This window comes from Notamacropus eugenii, chromosome 7 (genome assembly GCF_028372415.1).
Source record: "Notamacropus eugenii isolate mMacEug1 chromosome 7, mMacEug1.pri_v2, whole genome shotgun sequence".
In the NCBI taxonomy this organism is placed as follows: domain Eukaryota; kingdom Metazoa; phylum Chordata; class Mammalia; order Diprotodontia; family Macropodidae; genus Notamacropus; species Notamacropus eugenii.
This window is the reverse complement of record NC_092878.1, coordinates 27,346,925-27,356,062: the sequence shown is the minus strand read 5'-3', so window position 1 is coordinate 27,356,062 and position 9,138 is coordinate 27,346,925.

The window sequence follows — 9,138 nt, the reverse complement described above, 5'->3', positions numbered from 1 at the left end:
TACCCTTTAGTTATTTTATTAAGTGCCTACTATGTTCTGGACAACCTGTCCTCAGTATATAAATTAAAAACAAAATAGTCTCTGTCTTTGGGAGGTTCATAGTCTACTGGAAGGTGTTACGTACAAATAAATATATGCTATGTACAAAGTAACTAGCATTGTGGCGAAGGCCAAGGGTTGGAGTATGGGGAGAGGTCAAAAAAGCCAGGCTTTCCAGGGGCGGATGAGGAGGAAGAGCAGCCCAAGCCCCATGGAGCAGCTTGTGAAAATGTGTGGAGGGGGCAGTTGGGCTTGTCTAGAGAACAGAAAGGAGGCCAGTTTCATTGGAAGGCAGAATAGAAGGGGTGGCAATGTGGAAGACTGGAAATGTTGGTTGGAAACATCTGGCGAGTTTTAAGGGCCCTTTGGTCTTTTTGTTTGTGTTGTTTGGTATCGGCTTGTTTTTTTTTTAATCGTCAGGATGACAAGGGTCTTTTAGGAAAGTGATGTGATCACAGTTGTGCTTTAGGAATATTAATTTGGCAGCTGTGTTGAGGGTGGATGGAAAGGGGTAGAGAGTGGAGCTCAAGAAACAAATTAAGAGGTTATTGCAATAGTCCAAGTGAAACAAGATAGGGACCTGAACTTGGTTGATAGCTAAGGGATTAGGGAAAAGGGAGTAAAGAGAGGGTGATAGCTCACTGTACATCACAAGATATCTTTTTTATCTACCTCTTCATTCCTTAGTGTGGTCAAATGTGCCTCCTCATCTCCACCTGCAGGCTCAGGTCCATTGATTCTTAGAATGTTTTTCTTCCTGAGCATAATACATCAAATGAGACCTGAACCTCATCTTGGCTAGTGATCCATTGACTGGGGCTGCATCTCCTGCTCTGGAGCCTTGGGCTCCTGACTGGTTAAATTTTTCTGTGTTGCTTTCTTGCTGTCTTCATGCTATGCCTCCCTTTGTTGTGTACCTTTCTTTTCACTCTTCTTTTTAACCTGTAGATCTGGGTTCAGTAATTAATCAACTTTCTTGAAAATTAATCAGCGTTCTTGAAAAGTCCTTTGGCTCCACTCACAAACTAGTGACTTCTCAGACCAAAACTCCCTCTCTGCTTTCCTCTTCCTATATGTGGGGTCTTCTGTTATTCTACAATACAAACTCCTTGAGGAAAGGGACCTTCATTTTTTGTATTTTGTATTTCTGTCTCCAGAAATTAGCATAGTACTTGGAACATACTGAGTGTTTAATAAATATTTTTTCATTCATTAGGTTCAGTAGGATTATCCCATCCCTATTCTTGGAAACTATATCTCTCTGAATGTAGCTTAACGTAGTATTAGCTATTTTGTCTCCCACATCTCACTGCTGACTCATCTTGAGCATATAGCCTACTAAAACTCCCAGATTTTTTTTTCCAGAACTGCTGTCTGATCCTTCCCTGATCTAGTATTTGTGAAATATATTTTTTTGTACCCGCGTGACTCTACATTCATCCCTACTGAATTTTGTCTTATTAGAATTAGCCCAGTGTTCTAACCAGTAAAGATCTTTTTGGATCCTGACTCTTATCCAGTATGTTTAGCTATCCTTCCAGCTTTGTGTCATTTGCAAATTTGATTAGTATGCCATCCATGCCTTTACTTAAGTGTCTGATAAAATTGGTAAAGCAGCACAAGGCCAAGCACAGAACTCTCAGATATTTTACTTTGACTTCCTGTCACATTGATGTTGAATCTTTAAGGACTCTAGTCTGTCCATCTATTTATTATCTAGTGACCATTTCTCCGTCTTCTCTCCAAGAATACTATGAAGTAATTTATCAGAAGATTTGTTAAAATCTTTAATAGTCCTGTAAAATAAACCAAATAAACATCTGATGTGACCTGTCCTTGATGAAGCCATTCTGGCTCTTTATAACTACTTTTTCTTTTGCTAGATGTTCACTATCACTTTAATGAGCAAGAGTTTTCCATCAAGTTCCCTGGCCTTTAGTTTACAGACTATTTTCTTCTCTGTTTTGAAAACTGGAATATTTGTCATTCTCTAGGCCTGTGACATCTTTTGTTTTTTTATGTAATTTTTCAGATATTCCTGATAGTGGTTTAGCAATCATATCTGCCAGTTCTTTCAATACTCATGGATGTAGTTCATCTGGGCCAAATGACTTTACTTCAGCAAGGGAAACTAGATACTCTTAACTTTCTCTTTATCAGTGTATCGACTCCCTGTTATAGTCATTTTACTTCTTTTATTTCCAGAGAACCATATTCCTCAGGAAGTAGTGACCATGTGGGACAAGTACAGGCACCTGGAGATGAGTTGGCACCTGCTGGCACTACATGCTGGGTCACTGATAACCCTGGGGACTGGGACTTTTTTGTGGCAACAGCACAAGCAGCAACAGAGGCATGTCATAGGCAGACCTTACCCATGACTCCACTCTCTTCCTAAACCCACAAGTGCTTCCTTGTCTGGGGTGAGTGCCATACTAATGCTAGGGACTCTACCGTGCAATCTCTGGCCCCTCTGGGCTGGTTGGCCCTCAGCACAGGGCTTAGAGTCTATGCTAGCCCAGTTGGATGAAGCTTCATCAGCAGACTTGCCTCTCTGGGATTCTGTGCCACCTCTAGAGGGCCTGAGGTTACAAATGGCTTTTGTTCCCTTCATCTTTTCTTTTCTCTTATCCGCCAGTTGGCTTACTTGAGGTGGCATCAACAAGTCACTTTACTCCTTCGAAAATGGAAATTGACTCAGGCAGCCTGAGACTTGCAAATAAATGGCTTCATTAGTGGCCTGATTGGTGCCCTTAGTCAGTCCTTGTGCCCTCCCTTCCTGAGGCCTGTGAACAAGTGACTTCCCCTGATCTCCATGATAGTGCCCTTGAGTCACTTACTCCAGCTCTCATGGGGTAGGTGAAATATCTCCTACCCTCAGCAGCTTTAGGCCTTCACTGCCTGGTTGCTTTCTCCTGTGTGGTATCCGAGATGACTCAGGGAGTCTCATCATGCCACAAGACTTATTAGCCTCGCTTTTCTGTCACTGCTGTGCTGGTGCCCTCTCCCCCTTTCACCACTGGCAATAACAAAGAAAACCTCAAAGCCAGGAGGTACAGAAACCCTCTATGATGGGGCTTCACACATCTCTACCTGCCTCCAGCAGTCTCTGTCCTGACTGTTTCAGGGCCTGTTCCAGGCCCCAAGTGCTCCTCTTGCCCTACTGCTAAAGTTGTTCTGTCAGGGTATTCCTGTCAAGGGGCACAGGGTCTGATCGTGGCCCTTGTTTTCTACCCATGGACTCATAGTGCCATGCTCCCCTGTGAAAAGTGTGACTGCTGCCCTCTAGTTCAAGCCTGGGTATCTGACTTGTAAGCTAAGGAAGGGTCTCAGGGTGGGGTTCTGTCAGGGCTGGGGCAAAATCCTAGTTTTCTAGATTTTTTTCCAGGAAGATTGCCCAGTAGAGATGACAGAAGTGAAATGCTCACATACTTTATTGAACACTACAATGAGAACATAAGAGGACATGTTCTGGGAGCACTGGATGATGGATGAAAGCATGGGTCTTTCATGGCTAGGCAGTACTTGGGGCTCTGGGGCCCCTTTTATACTTTCACCTTGGGGGCAGTCCTAGTATATCTCTTATTGGTGCCACCTTAGGGTTGCCTCATTAACATATTATGTGGGGCACATGCATCAGTCTTATGGGGTAGCCAGTTGCCATTAGGGCCTACAGACTTCAGCTAATCCAGCAGGGTATCTGTTCGGCAGCCTGCCCTGGTGTTGGGATACTGGCCAATCTTACCTCAGGCATCACCCAGCATCCACATATCATTATAACACTCTCTAGTATACTGCTATAACACTCTGCTAGGAACATTATTACTCTTTACATACACACTCCTATTTGCATGGGTCACATGGCCACTATAATAAATCATTTCACTACAAGAATTTGACCTATCCTAAATCCTTTAAAATCTATTTTCTTAAAATTGTCAGGTTCCTCTGTCACAAACTTCAGGAGGGAATGGCCACTTTCTTCAACCTCCCTCCCTTCCCAATTTCCATCATTTCTATCCTGAAACTAGTTCTTCTCAGTTAGAATTAGATTCAGAATAACATTTTCATATATTGTTTTCTCCACTTTTTGAAGGATGAAATTATCAGGAATACGAAGTCATGAAATTGTTAGCTGCTCCATTTTTGACAGAGTGAACCCTAAATCCGCATCTCTAGATTACTGAAGTCTGTTGCTCTTATATCAGGTCTGTTCCAAGGTTGAGATGTTCCCTGCATTCCTCATCTATTTTCTCTTTCTGTTTAGGTGGTCCATAGTATACTCCAAAGACAAAAATCACTTCTATTTTTTCTCTCTTAATCTTCACCTAAATGCGCTGTCATGTTTTATGTCTCTTGTTCTTGGATTTCCTCCAAAGATTATACCATCTTATTGTACAGTGTAGCTCTTACCCACCCGCTTTGTTTATCCCATTTCTTCATTTTTAAAATATATTTTCATTTATTTTATTAAATATTTCCATATTACATGGAAAAATGTTTAATATTCATTTTTTTAAAAAATGAATTTCATATTCTCTCCTCCACCCCTTGAAAAGGCAAGAAATGTGTTATCAATTATACATGTGAAGTCTTACAAAACATTTCTATATTAACTATGTTACAAAACAGACAAAAAATAAAATAAGGAAAATTTAAAAACCTATGCTTCAATATGCTTTCAGAGTATATCAGTTCTTTCTCTGGAGGTGGATAGCATTTTTCATCATATGTCCTTTGGAATTGTCTTGGATCATTGTCTTGATCCAAGTAGCTAAGTCTTTCACAGTTGGTCATCCTTGAAATATTGCTGTTACTGTATACAGTGTTCTACTGGTTCTGCTCACTTCACTTTCCATGAATTCGTTTAAGTCTTCTCAGACTTTTGTGAAATCATCACATCATTTCTTATAGAACAACAGTATTCCATCACAACTTTATAGCAGTTTGTGTAGCCACTCCCCAACTAATGAGCATCCCCTCAATTTCCAATTCTTTGCCACCACAAGAAGAGTTACTATAAATATTTTTGTACAAATAGGTCCTTTTCCCTTTTCTTTGATTTCTTTGGGATACAGACCTAGTAGTGGTATTTCTAGGTCCATGTGTATGCAGAGTTTTACAACTCTTTGGGCATAGTTGCAAATTGTTCTCCAGAATGGTTGGACTAAGTCACAAGTCCACCAACTTTGTTAGTGTCCCAATTTTTCCATATTCCCTCCAGCATCTGTCATTTTCTTTTTTTGTCATGTTAGCCAATCTGAGAGGTGTGAGATATTTTAATTTGCATTTCTCTAATCAGTAGTGATTTAGTATTTATTCTTGTGACTATTGATCGCTTTGATTTCTTCTGGAAATTGCCTGTTCATATCCTGTGATCATTTATCAACTGGGAAATGAATCATTTTTGTAAGTTTGGCTCAGTTCCTTCTATGTTTGAGAAATGAGGCCTTTATCAGAGAAACTTGATGTAAAATTTTTTTCCCACTTTCCTGGTTTCCCTTCTAATTTTGGCTGCATTAGTTTTGTTCATGCAAACTCTTTTTAATTTCATGTAATCAAAATTACCTATTTTATTTCCCATGATCCTCTCTATGCCTTGTTTGGTCATAAACTCTTTCCTTCTTCATATATTCAGCAGGTACATTTTTCCATGCTTCCCTAATTTACTTTTGAAATCACTCTTTATATCTAAAGCATTTATTCCTTTTGACTTTCCGGTATACGGTATTCTGGTATGCGGTGGGAGATGCTGGTCCCTGCCTAGTTTTTGCCAAACTGCTTTCCAGCTTTCCCGGCAATGTTCATCAAATGGTTAGTTCTTACAGCTCGGATCTTTGGGTTTATCAAACATAGATTTCCATGGTTATTTTTCTGCTGTTTATTGTGTACCTAATCTATTCCACTGATTCACTACTCTGTTTCTTGGCTAGTACCAGAGTGTTTTGATCATTATCACTTTGTAATATAGTTTGAAATCTGGAACTGCCAGACGGCCTTCCTTAACATTTTTTTTCATTGATTCACTTGATATTCTTGACCTTTTGTTCTTTCAGATGAATTTTGTTATTATTTTTTCTAGCTGTATGAAGGAAGTCTTTGGTAGTTTGATTGGTATGGCACTGAATAAATAACTTAAGTAGAATTGTCATTTTTATTCTATTGGCTTGGCCTACCTGGGAGCAATTAATATTTCTCCAGTTGTCTTTATTTATATGAGAAGTGTTTTGTAGTTGTGTTCATGTAATCCCTGAATTTGTCTTGGCAGGTAGTCTCTCAAGTATTTTATATTATCTGCAGTTACTTTAAATGGAATTTCTCTTTCTATCTCTTGCTACTGGATATCCTATTTCTTTAGAATCAGGTCTACTCATCCTGAGCCATAGGCCAGCCACAGTTTTATCCCCCCATGTCTCATCCCAGAAGTAAAATTTGCCTCCTTATATTAGGGCCTTTAGTTCCTCTCGCTTTTTGCCTAAACTCTAGGCATTTGTATAGACATTTGAGACCTTGGGTTTTACTACTGCTATTCAGTCATTCTGATATGTCCTAATCTTGTGATCCCATGGACAAAAAAGTCCATGGGTTTTCTTGGCAAAGATGTAGGACTGATTTGCCATTTTCTTCTCTAGTGTGTCTCCATTGTACAAATGGGGAATTGAGGCAAATAGAGGGTAAGAGACTTGCCCAGGGTTAGACAGCCAGTAAGTGTCTGAGGCCAGATTTGACCTCAGGTCTTCTTAACTCCAGGCCCAGTGTGTTCCACTTGGCTGCCCTTGAGGTTTACTACCAGTTCTTTTCTTGAATTTTGTCCCCTGTGAACTTCTGGGCATTTAAATGCTGTTCTTTCTTTATTACAGCTACCTCTCTAGTATCCAGCTTGTTGGATATAAAAAGGCAGTTTTCTTTCTCCCCCATCCATTTTAGCTTAAAGCTCTTCTGAGTAAATTTCCAAGACATGCAGGAAATATGTTCTTATCAGTCTTTGTTACTATATTCATTTCTAACCAAGAATTTTCGTTCTTACATTTAAAGCTGTGGCCCACAAGTCAAAATGACACACTCAGAAACCACTGTCTTAACTAGCTGCTAAGTTTCTAAATCTATATTTCTGTTCTGTGTGTGTTGTTTTCAGTTGACAACAGTGAAGACAACACAGGCTGTGCTTCCTGTGGTCACTAATTTCTTGCCTCTTCATAATCGTCAGCCATATTTTTTCCATTCCTCCTAGCAGTATCATTTGTTTACACTTTTGCTTGTCAGGAGTGTAATTATTTATTTTGATGTATATTTAGGGGTTCTCCAATATGTTTGAGACTCCAGAAACACAAAAGATCTATTGTTATCAGGCTAACAAATAACTTCCTCAGTACCCCAGAGCAAGCAATTACAAACCAATGCACTCTTTGCTTTTATCTCAGATCCTTACTGGATGATCTTTCAAATGATAATTTTTGTGGCTTTCCCACATTATTCCTTGCAGAACATGCTCTTCAGGATTTTAACTTTTTTGGCTTTGACTGTATTGCTATCCTTTCCTCCATTAAATGCCTGATTCTTTTTCCTTTAGGGACATTTCAGAACAGCTGCTCAATTGGAATGGTGAATAGTTTTTCATGGAATTCCTTTACCTTCTCTTAGGAAGGAGAACAACCCATGCAAACGCAGAAAATAGTCGCTTGACTGTGGCAGAAACAAAAATATCACATGCTCAGTGGTCACAGCAAAATTAGCCCTGTTCCATACTGACTAATAATTTCAACCATGTTTTTGGTTTGTTTGTTTGTTTTTTTTATTTCAATCAAGTTACTGACCTGGCCCATCTAAACTGCATCCATTTATGTCTATACCTTATTTCTAAGCACCTCCCTAACTCATTTATATTCAGTTATCATCTCTTAATAACTTGATAGCTCCCTCCTTTTTTTGTTGTTTTAATATCAAATTCATGCGAACACTCTACTTCCCCAACCCCCCCAGCAGTACCCTTTTTAATCTATTTGACTAATTTACTGTAATCTACTCTACAAATCTGCTTTCCCCTCCAGTTTGTTCCATTTTCTTTACCCTCTTGAGTCTTTTCCTCCTTGATCTTACTCCTCATGCAATCTTTTTAAAGACCTGGAAGTAGAATCTGGACCTTGCTTTGCCAACTACCTTCTCCTTTTCCATCTTAAATATTTCTACTTAATTCTTCCTTTGCTGGACCTACTCCTCCAATCTTTTCTCATAGAAACCAGAAGCAGAACCTGCACGTGTAAATTGTTCTTTAAATTTTCCTCCATTTCTCACAGATTTCCACCCCGCCCCCCAAATTCAACCTCTTACCTCCACTCTTTCCTCTCTCAAATCACCTATGCTATTTTTTCTCCCTATTCATTTTGTCTTTTTCTTCTTCCACTCCTCCCACTGAAGCTGAAAGTCTATATGATGAAGAAGGATACAGAATAGTGAACACTAATTAGTTTTTAAGTCATATGAACCATAACTCTTAAGTTTCTAAGCTTTGCAAGTTAAGGCCTGTGCCGGCAAAAAGAGGCAATACTTTCATGTTCAGAGTGGATTTCAGATTTGCCTGGGGGCAATGAACCCTTTTAGGAAATTTGTCAAAAAATATGAAGTCAGCAAATATGTAAGCGCCTACTGTGTACCCGCCAATGTGCTAAGTGGTAAGAATACAAAAAAAAGCAAAAATAATGCCTGTCCCTAAAGAGCTCCCAATCTCATACGGGTAATGTATCCGCAAGGACCCGGCATACACAGGAGGGCTTGCTCCACAGTTTCTTAGATTTGCTTTTCTAAAAATAAAGCAACTTTTGGGGGATGAACAATCTTCTTTAATTATATTCACCAACAGAGAGAATACAAACAGAGAAATAATGACCAATAGACAGGGTTTCCAGCTGTCTGACCATAAGCAATACATACGCCACAGATCAACAGACAGATCCAGCTGTCTGACCATGACATACATACATAGTTACCAGAGAGAGAAGCACCAACATCTGGGTTTTCAAAGCCTGAGGAGCCCCTTAGCAGCTTCCCAGAGTCTCATGTAGCCAAACACTTCCAGTGGGTAAGCCCCAGAACAAAACCTCA